This window comes from Phocoena sinus, chromosome 21 (genome assembly GCF_008692025.1).
Source record: "Phocoena sinus isolate mPhoSin1 chromosome 21, mPhoSin1.pri, whole genome shotgun sequence".
In the NCBI taxonomy this organism is placed as follows: domain Eukaryota; kingdom Metazoa; phylum Chordata; class Mammalia; order Artiodactyla; family Phocoenidae; genus Phocoena; species Phocoena sinus.
The window spans coordinates 21,561,307-21,585,891 of NC_045783.1; the positions used below are offsets into that span (position 1 = coordinate 21,561,307).

Here is a 24,585-nt window from a genome sequence, read left to right on the forward strand (position 1 = left end):
AAAGCAAATCCAATGTTGATTTTATTAAAATATAGGGGATTTTTGGGAAGGAAGAGTGGAAATGGAGGAAATGGTTTATAGTGCAAATATTTAGCAAGAAAAAAATTTTTTAATCCTATAAACATTTTTTTCCCCTCCTGACACCTCTCCTGCATGGCCAGCCTCTTGGCTTCCTTCCCTCCATCCTTGGATGCTGTTTCATGCAGCCTCTTCTTTCTCTTCTTCTTCTTATCCTCTCTATTTTTCTCTGCTTTTCTTAAGCAGAGCCATTCAGTACGGGCATCTCCAAGTTATAGAGTACTTCCCTCCCATCTCAAGATCAGCACACATTGGACTTTCAGGTGATCAGAACTTACATGCAGTAACACTGGAGGGATTTGAAACAACAAAGACATTTAGCTTATATCACATAAATTAGTAAGACTATCTCAGCCTATATGGGTGTTTCGAGGATTAAATGAGACGTAAAATGTGATGTGTCTAGCCTCGTGCCCAACCCATAGTATGTGATCAGTAAAAATCAGTTCTTACTCTTCCCTACTTCCAGATCTCAATTACTGTGATTTATGATTTTATCCTTTTTATGTTTTAAGAACAATCATGGAAAATACCTCAATCACAATTGGAGAGCATTGCCAAGTAAGCAGTCCTGCTCATCTTGGTGTTCCTTGCCCTTTCAATACAGTTGATAACAACTCACAAGTGGGTTCTGATGACTTATATCAGTTGCCTTGGGAACCAAACATAAGGGAATATGTTAATGGATCAAAGTATGGTAAAGGCAATCTAAAAGGCTCTTTTGATATATTTCCAATTCCATCTCAATGTTCTTATCAGTCAGTTCTTACTCAATAGCTAAAAGATTGAAAAGCTTAAACTTAATGTTTTTGCTTAAATTCAATGTTCCAAGAGCCTTCCAACCTGACAGCAGTAAAATATTTAAGTCTATTGGTCTTACTGTTCCAGGAATTTCACAGAGACGCTTTGTTCAGATGATTTCCAGCAAGGACATATTAAAATGCATTTATCTCATCTGTCTGTGAAGACCTTGAAGTGGAAACAGATCGTTGGAGGGATTTAGCCATAGGGTCAGATCCTTCTTTTAAGTCCTCATCACCCGGCTCTTAGTTTATGACATTTGAAGCACTTACTTGCCAACAGAGATGAAAGGTAACTATTGATTCAAGATATTGACAGTACTTGGTTGGACTCGTACTTGTAACCCAGACACTGGAATGGATTTTTAAATTAACCTCATTACTCAATCTTCTCTTCAGCCCCCAGATCTGGGAAAACACAATAACAGTCAAATGCTGAGATAATATTTAAAAGCTGCATCTACCTGTTATGGTTTTAATCTAAAATTTTTGGCTTGCTAATGACTTTTGCCATCTGCACATCTCTGCCCACCACCAATCACCCCAGATATTGTTCCGTTCCTTGCACTTCAGGTCTGTCTCCCGCACATCCCTTAGAGATGAAGCCCTGTACCTTATACATTTTTCTCACCCCAGAACACACAGCATAGTGCCTTATGCATGGTAGAAAGAACGCAACAAATACTTAAGCATGAAGAAGAAACCGAATACTTACGAGATCCAAAATATGGAGTCCACTGAAGTTATGTACAATTTTGCCATAAGATTCTTGCATTTAGGTTTTAACATCTCAGGAAGCAAGCCGAAGCTCTGTAGGTAAGAATGCTCAGACCATTCTCTCCCCAGTGTCTTGCATTTTCTCACAGGAAAACAGAGTGTCCTCAGAGACTGCTTCACTAAATTAAAAACATGGTCCTACCTTCAGAGCCATGTAACCCAGCTCCTAAACATCACCTTTGCAAATTTAAAATGCTCCTCTCTGAGTCCAGGGTCTGTAGGTTTTGGACCAAGGGGCACGGACTGTTGACATTTTCTCAGTAAGGAAACTCTGTCAAGTCAGCATGCTCCTTGGGCCATCGATCAAACTCCACATGTATAAAGAGACCCACCAGGAAACATCCATGTGCAGGCCATAGACGCAGGACAGTCAAGGAGCATAAACCTTCTGAGATATCACATTGCAGTCAACTTTCATTAAAGGTCTGGTTTAAGGGAGGCATAATTTTAGCTACATAAACCAATAGTTATGATGGCTAAGAAATCCTCTAATTGAGCTGAGTTTTTTCTTTATTTTCTTTCTCCCTTCATCCCCTCCTCCTTGCCTTCCTCCCTCCCTCCCTCCCTCCCTCCCTTCCTTCTTTCCTTCCTTCCTTTCCTCCTTTACTCCTTCCTTCCTTTCTTCCTTCCGTGTCAGTAGAAAGGAATAAATAGGACCATATTACTATGCTGTGTTGGGAGCTGTATGCATTCAGCTGGGTCATAACCTTCTTGTTATTTTGATGCAATTTTTTCATTAGCAAATGACATAGTATTCCTGGTTGATTCCTCTGATCAAGATTTGTATTAAGTCAGTAGGAGAGATTAAATCAAGGTAATTGAACAGATTTGTAGCCCTTTAAATGCAATCATTCATTTCTAAATCTAATTCCAGTGACAGGCCTAGGCTTGAGTCATCTTCCTTCTCTGATAGGGAAGTTTCTTACTAGGCAGGACCCACCTCTGGACCAAGAGGAAATAGTAGTGCTTTCAGGCTTTGACTTTAGGAGAATAGACTCAGCAAAAGCAGATTAGCTGCCTACAGGTGTACATAAGCAATAAGAGCTAAAGAGATGATAGAGGACATTTAGAGGCGTCTTTCCTTCCCTTTCCCCACACACCCTATAAATGGATAGGCAGATACACGTTGGTAAAGAGTCCCCAGCTGGTAAATGAAAAACTTGCACACAAATGACCAGCTCCTCCAGGCTGGAAGGAACATCTCAGAAAAGGTGATCTTGTGTTTGAGGGGCATGAGGTAGGTTGGGTTAGAGGAAACCCACCTCCCAGCCCTAACAGGGAAGGTGTAACTCCACTGTATTAACACGATCATTTTAAAATTTTTTAAATAATAAAATATTTTAGAATAACATCTAGTTGAGATCATTCGTAGAAGAAAATTCTGGTTTGCAGGCAGGGCATGTAGAGAAATGAGAGAGTAAGTGATTCTGGAGCATGGAAGATGTAGGGTGGCGCGCAATGGCAGGTGGAAAATGCTCTTCTTACTCAGGGAAGAGCGAGGTGATGTTAGTGGTCAGCACCTGATGAGAGCCCCATAGCTCAGGAAGTGACCAGAGAGAACTGCAGGGCTTCATCTGAAAACCATATTATACTCTTCGATATTATATTTTTTAAGAAGTAAATTCTACGTTCCAACAGCGATCTTTATTTAGTCAAAGTATTGGCTAATTATTTGTGGTTTTGTTTCCAGATTCCTGCCAACAATTTAATGTTGATTTTTCCGTGTCACTTAGCCGTGTCTCTCAGATTCATTTCAACTACATAACTGCTTAAAATGTACATACGCAAATCACAGATGAAAATGTTAAACAGGGCAGAGCAAAGATGAGAACCGTGTGGTACTTTGCAAGATGACACTCTAACCTCTGTAGTTTATAATCCTTAGAATTTGGGAGATAAATGGATTTTTCAGAATATCTAGTGCAACATTCATACTGATGAGAAACAGAGACCTGGAAGGTGGGTTGAATGGTTCAAGGACATACAACTTCTTTTTCATTTATTCAAGAATTGTGTGTGTGTGTGTTGTTTAATCTATTACATGAACTCACTTTTATGGAGGAGTCCAGATCCTCTCCTGACTCCAAGACCAGTGCTCTTTTCCAGTAATTCTTTTGACAAAGAATCATGAATCATCACTGCTGAATACAGCTATTTATGCAGCTCTTAAAGCCCCTGGGTTGCTGTCATCTATCTGCAGGGGTCTCATGGGATAGTCTATTAAATACTTTGCTAATATTAATATAAATTTGACTGAGCTTTCTCCTGCCCTAATAAGTAAATGATTTTGTGGATTTAACTTGACATTGCTTGTATGAAAATTAATAAAGGGAAACTTCGCTAAAATGGAGCCTGGAAGGCAGGGAGAGCTCTCACACATGTATATATATATACACAATGCCAATATAGATCCCAACAGGAAAAAATGTACCTTGCATTTCTAGCAGGAAGTGACACTACTTTACTACCACCCGCAGGAGGAAAAAAGGTTTCTCTCCTCATCTGGTAACAGCTCAGCCAATGAGAGACTCTCACAGCTCAGACATTGAAAAGCCACTAAACTTCCAGTTTCCTCCAATGAACTTTTTGTGTAGACAGCCCCTCCCAGTTCCCCCTTCTCCTCTATAAAAGAGTCTCCTTTCTTTTGCTTTACTGACTTGCACATGGTTCACCATAGTTGCGTGTTGCAATTCTTTGCTGCTCCCAAGTAAACCTGTTTTGCTGGTAAAATAACTGGCTATTTTATTGTTTTAGGTTAACGCTTGTAGTTTAATGAACTTGTTTGTTCACTCCATCCCCAGTCCTATTCCATTCTCCTTCTACTCACCCAACTTAGGACATCTTATCCATTGTGATGACTCCCAAATATGTATCACCAATTCCTATCTTTCCGTAAAGTTTCAAACTTTTCTCTTCCCATATATACCACAGACCTCAAACTCAACATGTTCAAAACCAAAGTCATTATCTCTTCCTTGTCTTGAATTTCTACTATCCTTGATACCATCACAGTTGACTTGAGTTTGGGGCTAAAACTGGAAAGCTTCCAGGTTCCTACTCTCTTTCCTCATTGAGTTATCTTGAGCCTGTCTCCAAATCCTTTTAGTTTAGATGCTCATTTTATCTTATTTTGATAACCATAATAGCCTCTTAACCAGTTTCCAAGTTTCCACACCTCTGATTTCTGATACTGTCTCGAGAGTGCTCTTTCTACAGCGTCCATCCAGTTTTTACCAAACTGGGCAGGTGTGGAACATTATTTTGCAGTATCCTAAAATATTTTCCGTGTAAAAAAAGTTGCTTATTGTGGCAGGCAGAATACTAAGATGTATCCTCAAGATTCCTGGACTTTAGTTACTCAGTCAAATACTAATTTACTTACTGCTGTGAAGCGGTTTTGCAGATGTAATCAGAGTCCCAAACTGATTGACTTTAAGAGGGCAGATTATCCTGGTGGGCCTAACCTAATCATATGAGCCCCCTAGTCAGAGAAGGGAAAACAGAGAGATGTGCTCTGGCTGGCCTAGAAGAAAGCAAACCCCTATACTGTGAACTGTCTGGGGCGGTGGGGGGGGGGGGGAAGGGGAGGCGGCATGTGGAAGGAAACTGAAAGGGACCTCTAGAAGCTGAGAGCAACTCCCGGTGCACAGCCAGCAAGGAGATGGGGACGTCGGTTCTGCAACAGCAAAGAGGCAAAGAACTGAATTCTGCCAACAATGAAAAAGTTTGGTGGTGGATTCCTCTCCCCTCCCCCGCCCTGGCCCCACAAAGCCTCCAGGTGAGAACCTAGCTTGGGCAACACGTTGATGTTAACCTTGTTAAACTTGAAGCAGAGAACCTAGTCATGCCATGTCAGACTTCTGACCCACAGACTGTGAGCTAATAAATGGGTTTTAAGTTCCTAAACTTGCGGTGATTTGCTACACAGCAATAGAAAGCTAATACACGTACATAATTATACTTTCGAAATACTGTGCTAAACTGAGTTAACAAGTTTCTTTATTTCAAGAATTCTCAAGTGGAGGGGGGGAGACAAATGAGAAGTATGGGATTAACATATACAAACTACTGTACATAAAATAGATAAGCAACAAGGATTGACTGTATAGCACAGGTAATTATACCCAATAGCTTGTAATACCCTATAATGGAATATAATCTGCAAAAAAATCACTCTTCTGTACACCTGAAGTTAACACAATATTGTGAGTCAACCGTACTTCAATTAAAATGTTAAAAATAAAGTACAAGGTATGTGGATGTGCAAATACCCTTGCACATCCTCCTTTGAATGCTAAAAAAAAGAATTCTCAAGTGTATATTATGCTCATTAGAGTTTTTGTGAATCTCCAAGAAGGAGATACATTGTGATGTGTTTCCTAAACCATGTTGACTGCAGACTCGGTGAGGGACATTGTTCTACCAGCACCAGTTTGGGAAGCTTCTCATATAATCATTCTATTTCCTTTAAAACTTGTGATGGCTTGCTGTCATTTGCCCCAAAATGTTCAAATATCTTAATTTGGCTTTTGGGGACTCGCAGCCTCTATTTCCAGCATCATCCCCATCATTTTCCCACATCCAGCTTGGCTCACTCTTGTAGACCAAGTCATGATAGTTCAGGCTTCTTTGACTTTGCACATGTCTCATTTTTTGAGACACACTCACACGTCCCTTCTGTGACAAGTCCCTGTCCCCCCAGGCAGCTATGCTTGCAATTTAAACTCCCTTTGTAACTTTGTATATGGAGCCCTTAGGTCCCATGTCATATTATACGTCTTCACCTCTTCGTACCCGATTGTGAGCTACTTGAGGAAAGGATCTGTATTTTATTCATCTCGGTATCCTTCATGACAGAAGTGGACCTCAGGCTTCATCTTCTGGGGTCTCTGGATAGCTTACTCTTTCCTTTATAAAAATTGGGGTGACATTCACCTGTCTCTAATCTTCAACCTTTTTTTTCTTGGATTAAATTTTCAATTTTTTGTGTGTGTGACCAATTATGAGAAATAGGGAGAGTAGAGAAATGGAAAGGAATATTGACACAATCCTAGGGAATAAGAATGAGCAAAGGTTCAAGGTGTGAAGAAAAGTTCCTGAAACTGAAAATCTAGCTACTCCTGGCCCTTCCAGAAATATCTTGAAAACTGAATATCGTTCTCTTCTTCAGACCCCAGCCCTGCTGCCTATTTTCCCTGGTCTCTCCCTTCCCAGGGGCTATGTATAATTTTCACTTCATTCTAAACTGAACCCATCCTCACTGCCTGCTCCACACTCTTCACCCAATGATGGGTGTTTCGCCTGTTCCAGGTAAGAATCAGTACTCTCCATATCTATCCTTAGAAAATTCTGCTGTGCTGTGTTAAAGCAACGTCAAACAGGCAGAAAAGGCACAATGTTAACATCATTCTCTTCTGCTCTGTTTTTCTGCTTTGGGAAGTTATTTTAAACATTTCTGTCTAACGTAGACACTGATGATACGTAACAAACATCCCTCCCCTGTCTGTCTTCCATCTCTTGCCCCCTCCTTTGGATGAACAAATATCCATCTACTCTTCTACATGTTGCAGTTTCCCTTGCAGTTAAGTTGGGTTGAGAGTCTGCCCATTCGAATCTGGGGAAAAGTGAAGCAAGTCACCTTAAGCCCTGGTCCATAAAGGACCCCATACGTTCTTTTTTCCCTCTCATCCCCTGCCCCGGTACCCTTGGAGAGCCCCGTGCACCAGATGACGTGAGTTCAAAATGGAAGAGGAACAACTGGTCTACTTCACTTTGTGTGAAGCAGCTATTACATTAAACCCACTGAAGTTTCAAGCGTTTAGTCATTCACGTGGCAGAGCAGAGCCTTCCCCTAGTTTCGTCTGTTAAACATTTAAAACTTGAAAATAGTCCATAAAAATGTACTGGCTGCAAATATGTAAATGAAAATAAAAGATGAGTTTGAAAGAAGTCAGCCAAGAATCCCCACAGTTTTTTCGAAGTGAAGCTTTGTTGTTAAAATTTAAATGCCAAACAAATGCTATAGGCGCTTAAGTTATAATTTAAGTAGTCGGAAGGAAATAAATTTCCCACGCACAGATACAATTTTATCCAAGAACTAGGTTGTACCTCTTCCAGTTTTCTTTCGGAACTCTTAATTATAGAGATTACTAGCTCAAGGAACAGGAGGTTAAACATCTGCTTCCTAAAATGAAGCCAAAGGCTTGAGACAAATAGGGTGAATCATACTAAAAGTAAAGAATGAGAAGCTAAAATTAAACATCACCCCCGGCAGTTCATACCACTTCTAATTGAATAGTCCTCTATCAAGGGCTTGATGTTAGGAGTGCAGTGAGACAGTGAGCGAACCTTTGAGAAAGGCCTTCTAGATGCTTCCTAGCCAGTCCCATTTTATAATCGCCCCCCTCTCTCGTCACATATAGACAGGGGTGTACTTTGTCCTCAGATCCTTCTGCCCCTGCACCCCCTCCATCTGATGCCTGAAATGTCAGTAATTATCCCTTTGGTAATAAAGGTAATCCAAGTTAAAGGTCTTTTGATTTAATTGAATGTTACTTCTATTTATTTATTTATTTATGGCTGTGCTGGGTCTTCGTTGCTGTGTGCAGGCTTTGTGTAGTTGCGGCGAGCGGGGGCCACTCTTCGTTGCGGTGTGCGGGCTTCTCATTGTGGTGGCTTCTCTTGCTGCAGAGCACAGGCTCTAGGTGTGCGGGCTTCAGTAGTTGTGGCATGAGGGCTCTAGAGCGCAGGCTCAGTAGTTGTGGCTCACGGGCTTAGTTGCTCCACAGCATGTGGGATCTTCCTGGACCAGGGCTCAAACCTGTGTCCCTTGCATTGGCAGGTGGATTCTCAACCACTGCGCCACTAGGGAAGTCCCTATGTTAAATTTTTATATTAGATTTTTTTTTAGAATTTATTTAAATATAAGATGCCTTTTACTACGTATAAAACAAATAAGCTACAAGGATATATTGCACAGCACAGGGAATATAGTCAATATTCTACAATAACTTTACTTTTAATTTTTTTAATATTTTGGCTGTGCTGGGTCTTAGTTGCAGTACACGGGCTCCTAGTTGCGGCATGCGGACTCTTAGTTGCGGCATGCATGCAGGATCTAGTTACCCAACCAGGGATCGAACCCGGGCCCCCTGCATTGGGAGCATGGAGTCCTACCCACTGGGCCACTGGAGAAGTCCCACAATAACTTTAAATAGAGTATAATCTATAAAAATATGGAATGTTATCATCTGAAACTAATAATAGTGTAAGTCAACTATACTTCAATTAAAGATAAATTAATGATAAATAAATAAATATTAGATGTTTTTAAATGACAGCTTCTACACGGTTGTATAACACGCCTGTTCTGTGTCTTTTGGGTGACGGTCAGTCACGTGCAGCCCCGGGAGGGGACACAGGAGAAGCTCAGGGAATCAAAGTGTATGGTTGCCGCAGGTCCTCGATACAGGAAGCACAGCCCGTGGAGCAGGATCATGTGGGGAAGCCTCAGGATGGTCAGGAGACAGAAAGCAAGAGCGAGGGGAAAACCAAGGCCAGAGCCTGTACTGGGCATTCCCGAGAAGCCAAGGCAGGGCAGGGGAAACAGTTCGCAATTGGCTAGTTGCAATCATTTCTTCGGGCTCTAAAGTACACGGGTGGTCCCAGATGCCTGGTACCTGGCCTTGGGGTGATTAAGGCAGAGGAATGTGGCCTGCAGATGTGCAAGGTCCAGAGAGAGAAAGTGTGGCCCTGGCCGGGTGAGTTTGCATGTCACAGGCAAGCTGGGCTGAGCCCTTTGCTGTCTCAAAGGACTGGCCACACCAGGGAGGGGCAGTCTCTACGCAGCCAGAAAGGTTTTATAAGGTGTCAAAACATAATGTACAGGGCTTCCCTGGTGGCGCAGTGGTTGAGGGACGGGTTCGTGCCCTGGTCCGGGAGGATCCCACGTGCCACGGAGTGTCTGGGCCTGTGAGCCATGGCCGCTGGGCCTGCGCGTCCGGAGCCTGTGCTCCGCAACGGGAGAGGCCACAACAGTGAGAGCCCCGTGTACCGCAAAAAAAACAAAAACAAAAACAAAAAAACATAATGTACCGAAAATTTTAAAATATATACAATACAAAGTCAAACAGAAGCATAAAAATGAAACATTAATAAACTTACCCATCCCCTCCCTCACCCCGTACTGCAATTCCATCTCATCTGGAGTAGAGTTAGCACTTTGGTGTGTGTTCTTCCAGGCTTTTCTCTCTTTGCAAACATATGCAAACAAACATACTGACTCCAACATAAGAATGTTTATAAACGTGGAGTCACACTCTGTACATCTCTCTGCTGCTTATGCTTTCACTTGACTATATTTCATGAACAGCCCTCCACATTAATACTTGTAGGTATAACTCGTTACTGTTGGTAGATGCTTTCTCTTTTATAGGATGATTTTCTAATTTATTCAACCGCTGTGTCTTTATAGATGTGTAGGTTATTTTCAGTTGTTGGGTTTTTTAAATAACTACATGTGTGCTTTAATACACATCCTGGTGCATAAATCCCCATGTTCCAATGCTTTTATTTCCCCATGAGATTGTTGGACCAATGAATGCATTGTAAACGTGAATAGATATAATCCATAGCATCAGATTTTTTTCCCAAAATGTTTTAGCCGCTGAAACCAATATCCGCAGTATGGAAGTTTACACATTCTGATCAGCTCTGGCTGTTCTAAATGTTTTCATTTTTATAAATCTGATAGGTGATAATGGTTTCATTATTTTTCTAATTTATTTTTCTCTTGACTATTAATAACACTGAACATCTCAAACAAAGAACTTCTCTATTCAATTTTATAAGAACACTAAGAACTGTGGTTTTCTCCTGGTCTCTTATGAAGATTTGTTCCCCCTGAAGAAGCTGGTTGAGTTACAGCATATCACACATAAGAGCTGATTTTGCTCTTTTTCCTGCAAGTCTGCATTATACATCTTCTGTCTCCCTGGAATGAGATGAAATAAAAGTCTGGCCTTTTCCAAATTCATTTGATTCAGGCTGTGTATAGGAATTTTGAAAAATTCTGTTTGTTATTATCTCATCTTGGAAAATAATGAAAAGAGAACAGCTGTCAGCCTCTCGCTTCTGAATGTTGCCGTAATGTATTTTCTTGGAGGAAATAACATTGAATACATTTAGCTATTGAACATACTTGGTTTAAAACATACCATCATTTTGTGCTGTCACTGAGACCTGATGACACCAGTGTTTTGCGCTTTTGGTACCGTTAAGCCTTGTCTTGCTAAGCAGGATGAATCAGGGAACAAAAATCATTAAGCCCTGGTCTCTGTGAGTGAGTCTAAGGTAAATATACCTGTGAGAGCTACGCACTTACTTCTGATGTAGTGGCCTTAGCAGGGAGATTGGCAAGGTGGCAGTGGGCTTATTTTAATAGCCAGGACCTGTGCCCAAGATCTGTGTAAGGGGGGTGATGCTGAGGTGGTAGTATGAGTCAGTGTTCTCCAGAGAAGCAAAACCAATAGGATCTCTCTCTCACCCCCTCTCTCCCTCATCTGTCTGTCTATCTATCTATCTATCTATCTATCTATCTATCTATCTGGAGGTTTAAGGAATTGGCTCATGCAGTTGGGAAGCTGACAAGTCTTAAATTTATACCACAAGCCAGTAGGCTGGAAATTCAGGTAAAAGTGGATTTGCAGTTTGGGGTCCGAAGGCTGGAAACTCAGGCAGAATTTCTTCTCCAGGAAACCTCAGTCTTAGCTTTTAAGGCCTTCAACAGATTGGATGGGGCACATTACGGAGGGTAATCTGCTTTAAAGTCAACTGATTGTAAATGTTAATCACATCAAATAAAACTACCTTTACAGTAATATCTAGATTAGTGTTTGACCGAACAACTGAGCACCATATTCTTGCCAAGTTGACACACAAAATTAACCATCACTGTTGTGTATCATTTGCTTCAGAGGAGTTCAAATGACACAACCACTATTCTTTTCTCTATGGAGCAAGCAATTTAAAGTGGAGCCTGGCTGCAGTCCAGCTGTGTTCCAGGAGAGATTTCTAATGTCCCATTCATTTCTAGCACATCTACCCCCATGAGCAGCAAATGCAGAGACCATGAATATATCCTGCTTTAGGGAAAAAGTAGGAAAATATGAAGAGAATGCTTGATTCTTCTATTCTCCCACCTTCCTTCTTTTCCTCCTTTGTCCACTTAACCCAATAAACTGACCTCTTTTTCTTTTTAAAGTAGCTGGTGTTAGAGTGCTCAATTGAAATGGAATAAAGCATTCTTTTCTTGGCATAATTCTTCTAGCTAATGGGAAAAAACATTCTGGGCCATATGGATAATTTTAAGTAAAATTTGCACCTGAGTCATTGGCCTTAGCATCTATATACTTTTTTAAAGATTTATTTATTTGTTCGTTTGTTTTTGGCTGCATTGGGTCTTAGTCGCAGCAAGCAAGGTCTCCGTTGAGGCATGCGGGCTCTTCGTTGCGGGCTTCTCTCTAGTTGTGGCGTGGGCTCCTGGGCTCATGGGCTCTTGTAGTTGTGGCGTGCGGGCTTAGTTGCCCTGCAGCATGTGAGATCTTAGTTCCCTGACCAGGGATCGAACCCGCGTCCCCTGCATTGGAGGGAAGGTTCTTTACTGCTGGACCACCAGGGAAATCCCTAGCATTTATATTGATGAAATATATTGGAGAACTTAAAAATGTCCACTTCTACTTCACTTGTGTAATTAAAAAAATAACGGACTGAGGTGAAATTCATGTAACAAATTATTTTAAAGTGAACAATTCATTAGCATTTAGCACATTCACAGCGTTGTGCAAACACCACCTCTCTCTAGTTCCAAAACATTTCCATCATTCCAAAGTGAAACTTGATCCATTAAGCCATTTCTCCCCACTCCCCATTCCTGTCAGCTCTTGGCACCCACTAATCTAGGTTCTATGGCTATGGATTTATCCATTCTGGATAGTTCTTATAAATGGAATCATACATATGTGACACTTTGTGTCTGGCTTCTTTAACTCAGCATAATGTTTTGGAAGTCCATCGATAGTGTAGCATACATCAGTACTTCATTTCTTTCAATAGCTGAATAATATCCACTTAATATATATAGCACGATTTGTTCATTTACCTGATGATGGGCATTTGGGTTGTTTCCACCTTTTGGCTATCGTGAATAGTGCTGCTATGAACACGTGTGTACATGTTCTTGTTTGAGTACCTGGTTTCAGTTCTTTCGGGTATATATCTAGGAGTGGAATTGCAGGGTCATATAACTTTTTGAGGAACTGTCAAACTGTCTTCCACAGTGGCTGAACCATTTTACATTCTCATCAGCAATGTATGAAGGTTCCAATTTCTCCACATCTTCTCATTTAACATTTGTTGTATTTTGTTTTGTTTTCAAAATGTATTTCATTCTAGCCACCCTAGTGGGTGTGAAGTGGTACCTCATTGTGATTTTGATTTACATTTCCTTAATGACTAATAATGTTTTGTATCTCTTCGTGTGCACTTGTGTAATTTTAGCATTGTAATTCCATCCTGAATTCTAGGTACATGGCAGGGTTTCTCATCTGGTGTGGTATACATAGCGTAGGTCACAGATATGCCAAATTATTGACCCCCTCAGCCCTTGGGGCTGCTGGGGGAGACTTTAGATGGTCAGAGTCCCTGGGGTCATTCATCTCAGGCTGTAAGCAGACTCCTCCACTTTCTCCATCATTCTCTATGTGTGCCAGTATGTGAATAATTTTGGAGGTACTGCTTTTTGGGGGTGTAGGAAACCAGAGTCCTCTTGATCCATCTTAGTTAAGTGGACAACAAACTGACTCTGAGCTGTTTTATAGCATTGGAATTCGTTTAATTTTTTTCAGAAATCATAACAACTTTCTGTAATGGCTCACTAAGAATAGCCATTCTTAGACTATGTTCCTAAAATAGGGCTATATATTAATGTAATTTGAAAAGTCTAGTGATATATTACAACAATCATGATAAGTCATTTAACTTTGGAGAATTTTAATCTTCAAAATAGCATACAACATATGCATACTTTAAATACTAAAATGCAAAACATTTAAAATACAAATACTATGTATTTGTTTTATATCATGATTTATGAGAGATAGATGTTTTGGATAAAATCCCAGTTCTAGGCAGTGTGAGGATCATCTATCCAAGGTTAACATCTTAAGGCAATGGTTAATGCCAGATATTTCAATAGTTTAGCTTATGAGATATTTCATATACCTGGTGCTTAATTAATAGTACTGTCTTTGAATGGCATTGGGAATCATAATTCAAATGAGCTCACAACATAATACCTTATTTAGAGTTATGTAGAAGAGCATTTAGTTGCATTTTAAAGTCCTTCTGAAGCTTCCTCTGACAGGGACTAGATGTTATCATGTCTGGCTTCTGGGCAGTAAGTAAAAAAATGTGCAACTGGATGCTCTTGGTGATGAAGAAGGCATTGAGACAGGCCCTTCAATCAGAGTCTCCAGCCTAATCCACTCCTGGAGGGCAAAGAGAAAGAGTTGATACCTGTTAGATTTTGTGAATCAATGGAAACATCATCTGAAACAAAATTCAGGCACTCAACCTCAAGGGTCATGTTGACCAAGTCAACCCACCATTTCAGGTTCTTCTGGGTCTTAATCCAAAGCTCCTTTCCCCACCCAGGACATTTCTATGCTCAGAGAAAATAGAAAACCTCCCCTCCCCAAACATAGCCATTTCGTGCTAGTTATATCAGATTAAAATGAACATCATAGACAATATATGGTCAACGCAACCTAGAACATAAAGATTACTAAAGAAGACAATAGGAAGTGTCTCAGCAAGGCAATTAGCAACCTGATTGGTAAACTGTTGCAAACTGCACTACATATGCAGACACCATGGTTCTTCTCTCAACCCTGGTTTAGAGCCCTTCAAAATTCAGAACTGAGGGAAATGGACATCTTCTAGTTCTGGAACCACCCTAGTATCAGTATGAGCCTGGTAAACACACAGCCTTTGGAAAAGGAGTCAATGCCAGTCACAACCAGGAAGGAAGCTCTACTGGATAAAATACATTTAAGATGAAAATTTCCTAATTATCTACAGGATGACTAGCACCAAGGAATGTTTACAGGCAGATAGAAACTATAGGCAATCTGCTCTTTCTTATGGAAAATTGCAACAGACAGAACTCTCCCACAGGAGCTGAACATGTCCACATGCCATCCCAAACACAGCTTCCCTGCATTTCTTAATAATGCTGTTTTACTGAAGAAATTAAGTTATACTATTTTGTCATTAGCAAAATAACAATATGCATGGAAATGACAGAAAGCCTGACTTCTGGAGAATATCTGCAAATAAATAATCAATCCTCTTGTGAAACCAATGCTAGAATATTATTACCTAGTTTAATGGCCTTTTGTCCTAAAATCAAATCTCATGAGAACCAGTGGCTAGAGGAAAAAAGTAGCAAAGGAAAAAGAAATAAAACAAAAACAACAGTATCAACAACAGAATCCTTATTTATAGCATCATTCTGTGCTAGCATGAGAACACTTATTTAAAAAATATCTTACCAGGATAGCAGAAACGGTTTTTCAAGTGGTAAGGAACATTTTGTTATAAACACTTTCTACCCGCAGTAGAATGCAAGAAATTGAAGGCACAGTAAAATCAACCCAAAGGTCAAATTATCCAAGTGATGTCTGTGAAATTAATGTATTTGCATTAGCTCATGTATATGAAAACATTAGTATCTGCTAACCTTGAGTTTAGAAAGAACCAATGATGGATGTTTAAGAAATGAGAATACAGCCAGGTGTCAGTGCTGTGCTTCTGAGGTGGGAGAGGCAACTTCAGGACATTAGTCCACAAGAGAACTCCCAGCTCCACGTAATATCAAACAGCTAAAATCTCCCAGAGATCTACATCTCAACACCAACACCCAGCTTCACTCAACGACCAGCAAGATACAGTGCTGGACACCCTATGCCAAACAACTAGCAAGACAGGAACACAATCCCACCCATTAGCAAAGAGGCTGCCTAAAATCATAATAAGGCCACAGACACCCCAAAATACACCACCAGACGTGGACCTGCCCACCAGAAAGACAAGATCCAGCCTCATCCACCAGAACACAGGCACTAGTCCCCTCCACCAGGAAGCCTACACAACCCACTGAACCAACTTTACCCACTGGGGACAGACACCAAAAACAACAGGAACTACGAACATGCAGCCTGCAAAAAGGAGACCCCAAACAAAGTAAGATAAGTAAAATGAGAAGACAGAAAACCACACAGCAAATGAAGGAGCAAGATAAAAACCCACCAAACCTAACAAATGAAGAGGAAATAGGCAGTCTACCTGAAAAAGAATTCAGAATAATGATAGTAAAGATGATCCAAAATCTTGGAAATAAAATAGAGAAAATGCAAGAAACATTTAACAAGGACCTAGAAGAACTAAAGAGGAAACAAGCAACGATGAACAACACAATAAATGAAATTAAAAATACTCTAGAAGGGATCAATAGCAGAATAACTGAGGCAGAAGAATGGATAAGTGACCTGGAAGATAAAATAGTGGAAATAACTACTGCAGGGCAGAATAAAGAAAAAAGAATGAAAAGAACTGAGGACAGTCTCAGAGATCTCTGGGACAACATTAAATGCACCAACATTCGAACTATAGGGGTCCCAGAAGAAGAAGAGAAAAAGAAAGGGACTGAGACAATATTTGAAGAGATTATAGTTGAAAACTTCCCTAATATGGAAAAGGAAATAGTTAATCAAGTCCCGGAAGCACAGATAGTCCCATACAGGATAAATCCAAGGAGAAACACGCCAAGACACATATTAATCAAACTATCAAAAATTAAATACAAAGAAAAATTATTAAAAGCAGCAAGGGAAAAATAACACACAAGGGAATCCCCATAAGGTTAACAGCTGATCTTTCAGCAGAAATTCTGCAGGCCAGAATGGAGTGGCAGGACATATTTAAAGTGATGAAGGAGAAAAACCTACAACCAAGATTACTCTACCCAGCAAGGATCTCATTCAGATTTGATGGAGAAATTAAAACCTTTATAGACAAGCAAAAGCTGAGAGATTTCAGCACCACCAAACCAGCTTTACAACAAATGCTAAAGGAACTTCTCTAGGCAAGAAACACAAGAGAAGGAAAAGACCTACAATAACAAACCCAAAACAATTAAGAAAATGGGAATAGGAACATACATATCGATAATTACCTTAAATGTAAATGGATTAAATGCTCCCAACAAAGACACAGACTGGCTGAATGGATACAAAAGCAAGACCCATATATATGCTGTCTACAAGAGACCCACTTCAGGCCTAGGGACACATACAGACTGAAAGTGAGGGGATGGAAAAAGATATTCCATGCAAATGGAAACCAAAAGAAAACTGGAGTAGCAACTCTCATATCAGACAAAATGGACTTTAAAATAAAGACTATTACAAGAGACAAAGAAGGACACTACATAATGATCAAGGGATTGATCCAAGAAGAAGATATAACAATCGTAAATAATTATGCACCCAACATAGGAGCACCTCAATACATAAGCAAATACTAACAGCCATAAAAGGGGAAATCGACAGTAACACATTCATAGTAGGGGACTTTAACACCCCTACTATGGACTTTCACCAATGGACAGATCATCCAAAATGAAAATAAACAAGGAAACACAAGCTTTAAATGATACGTTAAATAAGATGGACTTAATTGATATTTATAGGACATTCCATCCAAAAACAACAGAATACACATTCTTCTCAAGTGCTCATGGAACATTCTCTAGGATAGATCATATCTTGGGTCACAAATCAAGCCTTGGTAAATTTAAGGAAATTGAAATCATATCAAGTATCTTTTCTAACCACAACGCTATGAGACTAGATATCAATTACAGGAAAAAATCTGTAAAAAATACAGGCACATGGAGGTTAAACAATACACTACTTAAGAACCAAGAGATCACTGAAGAAATTAAAGAGGAAATCAAAAAATACCTAGAAACAAATGACAAGGAAAACACGACGACCCAAAACCTATGGGATGCAGCAAAAGCAGTTCTAAGAGGAAAGTTTATAGCAATACAATCCTACCTTAAGAAACAAGAAACATCTCAAATAAACAACCTAACCTTACACCTAAAGCAATTAGAGAAAGAAGAACAAAAAACCCCCAAAGTTAGCAGAAGGAAAGAAATCATAAAGATCAGATTAGAAATAAATGAAAAAGAAATGAAGGAAACGATAGCAAAGATCAATAAAGCTAAAAGCTGGTTCTTTGAGAAGATAAACAAAACTGATAAACCATTAGCCACACTCATCAAGAAAAAAAGGGAGAAGATTCAAATCAGTAGAATTAGAAGTGAAAAAGGAGAAGTAACAACGAACACTGCAGAAATACAAAAGATCATGAGAGATTACTACAAGGCAACTCTATGCCAATAAAATGGACAACCTGGAAGAAATGCACAAATTCTTAGAAATTCACAACCTTCTGAGCCTGAGCCAGGAAGAAATAGAAAATATGAACAGACCAATCACAGGCACTGAAATTGAAACGGTGATTAAAAATCTTCCAACAAACAAAAGCCCAGGACCAGATGGATTCACGGGCGAATTCTATCAAACATTTAGAGAAGAGCTAACACCTGTCCTTCTCAAACTCTTCCAAAATGTAGCAGAAGGAGGAACACTCCCAAATTCATTCTATAAGGCCACCATCACCCTGATACCAAAACCAGACAAAGATGTCACAAAGAAAGAAAACTACAGGCCAATATCACTGATGAACATAGATGCAAAAATCCTCAACAAAATACTAGCAAACAGAATCCAACAGCACATTAAAAGGATCATACACCATGATCAAGTGGGGTTTTTTCCAGGAATGCAAGGATTCTTCAATATATGCAAGTCAATCAACGTGATACACCATATTAACAAATTGAAGGAGAAAAACCATATGATCATCTCAATAGATGCAGAGAAAGCTTTTGACAAAATTCAACACCCATTTATGATAAAAACCCTCCAGAATGTAGGCATAGAGGGAACTTTCCTCAGCATGATAAAGGCCATATATGAGAAACCCACAGCCAACATCGTCCTCAATGGTGAAAAACTGAAAGCATTTCCACTAAGATCAGGAACAAGGCAAGGTTGCCCACTCTCACCACTCTTATTCAACATAGTTTTGGAAGTTTTAGCCACAGCAATCAGAGAAGAAAAGAAAAGAAAAGGAATCCAAACCGGAAAAGAAGAAGTAAAGCTGTCACTGTTTGCAGATGACATGATACTATACATAGAAAATCCTAAAGATGCTACCAGAAAATTACTAGAGCTAATCAATGAATTTGGTAAAGTAGCAGGATACAAAATTAATGCACAGAAATCTCTGGTGTTCCTATACACTAATGATGAAAAATCTGAAAGTGAAATTAAGAAAACACTCCCATTTACCACTGCAACAAAAAGAATAAAATATCTGGGAATAAACCTACCTAGGGAGACAAAAGACCTGTATGCATAAAATTGTAAGACACTGATGAAAGAAATTAAAGATGATACAAATGGATGGAGAGATATACCATGTTCTTGGGTTGGAAGAATCAACATTGTGAAAATGACTCTACTACCCAAAGCAATCTACAGATTCAATGCAATCCCTATCAAACTACCACTGGCATTTTTCACAGAACTAGAACAAAAAAATTCACAATTTGTATGGAAACACAAAAGACCCCGAATAGCCAAATCAATCTTGAGAACGAAAAACGGAGCTGGAGGAATCAGGCTCCCTGACTTCAGACTATACTACAAAGCTACAGTAATCAAGACAGTATAGTACTGGCACAAAAACAGAAATATAGATCAATGGAACAAGATAGAAAGCCCAGAGATAAACCCACGCACATACGGTCACCTTATCTTTGGTAAAGGAGGCAGGAATGTACAGTGGAGAAAGGAAAGCCTCTTCAGTAAGTCGTGCTGGGAAAACTGGACAGGTACATGTAAAAGTATGAGATTAGAACACTCCCTAACACCATACGCAAAAATAAGCTCAAAATGGATTAAAGTCCTAAATGTAAGGCCAGAAACTATCAAACTCTTAGAGGAAAACATAGGCAGAACACTCTATGACGTAAATCACAGCAAGATCCTTTTTGACGCACCTCCTAGAGAAATGGAAATAAAAACAAAAATAAACAAATGGGACCTAATGAAACTTCAAAGCTTTTGCACAGCAAAGGAAACCCTAAACAAGACGAAAAGACAACCTTCAGAATGGGAGAAAATATTTGCAAATGAAGTAACTGACAAAGGATTAATCGCCAAAATTTATAAGCAGCTCATGCAGCTCAATATCAAAAAAACAAACAACCCATTCCAAAAATGGGCAGAAGACCTAAATAGACATTTCTCCAAAGAAGATATACAGACTGCCAACAAACACATGAAAGAATGCTCAACATCATTAATCATTAGAGAAATGCAAATCAAAACTACAATGAGATATCATCTCACACTAGTCAGAACAGCCATGATCAAAAAATCTAGAAACAATAAATGCTGGAGAGGGTGTGGAGAAAAGGGAACCCTTTTGCATTGTTGGTGGGAATGTAAATTGATACAGCCACTGTGCAGAACAGTATGGAGGTTCCTTTAAAAACTACAAATAGAACTACCATAATACCCAGCAATCCCACTACTGGGCATATACCCTGAGAAAACCATAATTCAAGAAGAGTCATGTACCAAAATGTTCATTGCAGTTCTATTTACAATAGCCAGGAGATGGAAGCAACCTAAGTGTCCATCATCAGATGAATGGGTAAAGAAGATGTGACACATATATACAATGGAATATTACTCAGCCATAAAAAGAAACAAAATTGAGCTATTTGTAATGAGGTGGATAGACCTAGAGTCTGTCATACAGAGTGAAGTTAGTCAGAAAGAGAAAGACAAATACCGTATGCTAACGCATATGTATGGAATTTAAGAAAACAAAATGTCATGAAGAACCTAGGGGTAAGACAGGAATAAAGACACAGACCTACTAGAGAATGAACCTGAGGATATGGGGAAGGGGAAGGGGAAGCTGTGACAAAGCGAGAGAGAGGCATGGACATATATACACTACCAAATGTAAAATAGATAGCTAGTGGGAAGCAGCTGCATAGCACAGGGAGATCAGCTCGGTACATTGTGACTGCCTGGAGGGGTGGGATAGGGAGGGTGGGAGGGAGGGAGATGCAAGAGGGAAGAGATATGGGAACATATGTGTATGTATAACTGATTCACTTTGTTATAAAGCAGAAACCAACACACCATTGTAAAGCAATTATACTCCAATAAAGATGTAACAAAAAATAAAATAAAATAAAAAATAAAAAGTCTAGCATCCAAAAAACTAAAAATAGAATTACCATATGACCCAGCAATCCCACCACTGGGCATCTACCCAGAGAAAACCATAATTCAAAAAGACACACGCACCCCAATGTTCATTGCAGCACTATTTACAATAGCCAGGTCACGGAAGCAACCTAAATGCCCACTGACAGACAACTGGATAAAGAAGATGTGGTACACATATACAATGGAATATTACTCAGCCATAAAAAGGAACGAAATTGGGTCATTTGTAGAGACATGGATGGATCTAGAGACTGTCATACAGAGTGAAGTAAGTCAGAAAGAGAAAAACAAATATCGTATATTAACGCATATATGTGGAACCTAGAAAAATGGTACCGATGAACCGGTTTGCAGGGCAGAAATAGAGCCACAGATGTAGAGAACAAACGTATGGACACCAAGGGGGTAAAGTGGTGGTGGTGTGATGAATTGGGAGATTGGGATTGACATGTATACACTGATGTGTATAAAATGGATAACGAATAACAACCTGCTGTATAAAAAAATAAATACAATTCTAAAATTCATAAAGAAAAACCCATGCTATCGATGAACCTCCTATTCATCAGTACGTCACCAGCTCACAGATATCAATTTATTTTTATAATGTACTCATAAATCAGTTTGATGGATTTTTTCCTTATAATGAGCAGAATATTATGCATATCAGGGACAGGCAAATTAATCATTAACCTAGGGGTCATGGAAAATTAATTTAGAGTGAGTTGACAGCTGTCGTGTGGGTCATTATTACCTTGTTAGAGACAAAGCTTGCTGATATTTCTTTAATACTACTGTGAGATAACAGAAAAAATATATATTTGGGTCTCTGCCCGAGTTCCTGCAACAGAGCTCCTAAAACTCTTGCAATTTCCTAGTGATAAGAGCACTGAGAACATCTTCTGTTCTAATATTTGGTCTTTGAGCCCCCATCCTGACACAGAGCTCCTAAACCCCTTGCAATTTCCTGGATGAAAACAGTGTCCTTTGTTCTAATAACATGACTCTTGGTGGGTTCCTGAATGGGGGCTGGTCACCAGAAAGACCAAGCCATGATTAGAAACTTAGAATTTTCAGCACCATCCCCTTCTGCAGCGAGGGAAGAGGGGATACAAGTGGAGTTAATGATTGATCATCCCTGTGTGATAAAGCCCTCCATGAAAATTCCAATAGTTTGGGGTTTGAAGAGCTTCTAGGTGGTGGCCACGTGGAGGTGCTGGGAGAGTGGCACACCTGCACAGGGCATGAAAGCTCCGCCCCTTCCCACACACCTGTCCTACACATCTCTTCCACCTGGGTGTTCATCTGTGTCGTTTATCATATCCTTTTAAAATAAACTGGTAAACAATAAATAAACTGTTTTCCTGAGTCTGTAAGCTGCTCTAGCAAATTAATGAAACCTGAGAAGGGATCATGGGAACGTCTGATGTATAGCCAATTGCTCAGAAGCACAAGTGACAAACTGGCTTTGCTATCGGCGTCTGAAGTGGGATGAGGGCAATCTTGCGGGATGGAGCCCTTAACCTGTGGAATCTGATGCCATCTCCCAGTAAATGGTGTCAGATTTGAGTTATTAAATTGTAGGACCCCCAGCTAGTGTTGCATAGAATGGCTTGAAACTCCCACGCGGTAGTGTCCGTAGCGTTCTGAGTGTGATGGTTGTGTGAAAGTAAAGGAGAGACACAGTCAGTAGTGTAGGTTTTTGCTACACAAGTACCGTATCATAGTTTTTAATGTTAATGAAAAGTACCACAGGCTTTATAGCCAGGGTTATTATTATCACTTTGTAGATAATTAAGTTGTGTTTCTACATCTTAACAAAATAATTTTTATCATTGAGTATTGGTATTAGAGTCTCATGTGTGTTCAGTAGTTGTCATGTGGCCAGAGAGAGTTCATGGAGTCTCTCTAGTGTCTAATTTATTAGGATTTTGGCGTTACGTCTGTTTGACACAAAATTGAGTAACTTCAGAGTGTAAAAGTTACCTAGAGACACTCCAACATCATTTTGTAATTTTACAGATAATTTTACAAATGAAGGAATTTGAGCGTAGAAATGTGATGTAATTAGTACAGAATCACAGTTAGTGGAAGAGCTAAATGCAGGATCCAGGCGTTGGACTCTGGTCCCCAAGTTCTTCCTTAAAATGTAAGGAGTGAGTGAAGGAGCTCCCTCTGAGGGAGGCCTGTCCAGGATATCATCAACTAGAGCAAGAATTCAGCATTCATAACACTGAGAGGCTGCAGGTAGTAATTTTAAGGAGAATAAGAAAAGTATATTGACTTGCATTTGACAACTCTGACTTTACTTTCTCTAAACTTATTTGCATTTGTAGCCATTGCAAACCTAACCAGAGCATTAGAAATATGTTTTTATTGGCAGAGATCTTATTTTTCAATGGCGTCATTTTGTAACTCTGTTATCAAGCTATCAATTTAATCTACAAAATGGATTAAAATTATGTTTTGATCCTTTCTTGGTTTTTTGTTTTGTGGGTTGGTTGGTTGGTTGTTAGGTTGTGATTCATTTATTTTTGTTTGTGGTCTAATATCAGTGCTGCCTAGGATATGGCAAGTTTGCTAATGATGCTAATTAAGTTTACATGTTATTTAGTTTTTCTTTCTTTTAATCGCTGACACTCCACCTTGATGTTGAACTGCTCATTACACCACGGAGCTCAGAAATATGCTCCTTTTTGTACGTGAAGTATGTCCACTTAGCATGTAGAATTAGCATGGGTTTAGTTCCCTTTAGACATTTTATGTTCGACTGTACAAAAGCACAATGAAAATAACCAGGGTTCAGAAGATGTTTTTATGGAGCAGAAATAATGAGCCTGATTCTCTGACTCACAGGCTACAGATGGATCCCACTGTCAGGTTAGCAAGAGAGGAAGAAAGAAAACAATTTTGTCTTGCCTGTTGGTCAGGAACAGGTTGTAACCTCCTTGTTTCTTCTATCCCCAGAGCCTACTGCATCCCGGAGAATAGAGCTGCCCCCTCAAGCCCCTGGGCACCGACTTCCCAGCCTGACCGCTGTTCAGCCAAGCTCTTGTGATGCAGCACAGAGGGCGACACGATTCTTAGGAGCCAGAGCCTTGGAACAGCTGCCAGGCAAGGCCTCCTTTCATTGGCTGTTCCCCTCCCGTGGATATGAGGGGCTTCTCCGAGCTCGTAGACACTGACGGCGTCCTTGTGATCATCATCTCGAACAAAGGAGCAAGTGAGTTTTTGTTTGTTTGTTTTTACTGTCAATTATTGTTCATCCATTTAGGGCTGAGATTGAGTTTTTGGATTTTTGGGGGGGTTTTTTTGCGGTACGCAGGCCTCTCACTGTTGTGGCCTCTCCCGTTGCGGCCTCTCCCGTTGCGGAGCACAGGCTCCGGATGTGCAGGCTCAGCGGCCGTGGCTCACAGGCCCAGCCG

The 24,585-nt window shown here is 39.9% G+C and overlaps 1 long non-coding RNA gene across 1 annotated transcript in view; it reads left to right on the plus strand.

Moving 5' to 3' along the window:
* LOC116746762 overlaps positions 1-24,377 on the plus strand; it is a 143,958-nt gene extending 119,581 nt beyond the window's left edge. The window contains exon 4 of the long non-coding RNA XR_004347862.1: positions 24,128-24,377. This is a non-coding gene — a long non-coding RNA (uncharacterized LOC116746762). The remainder of the gene's footprint in view (positions 1-24,127) is intronic.
* Positions 24,378-24,585: the final 208 nt, after the last annotated feature.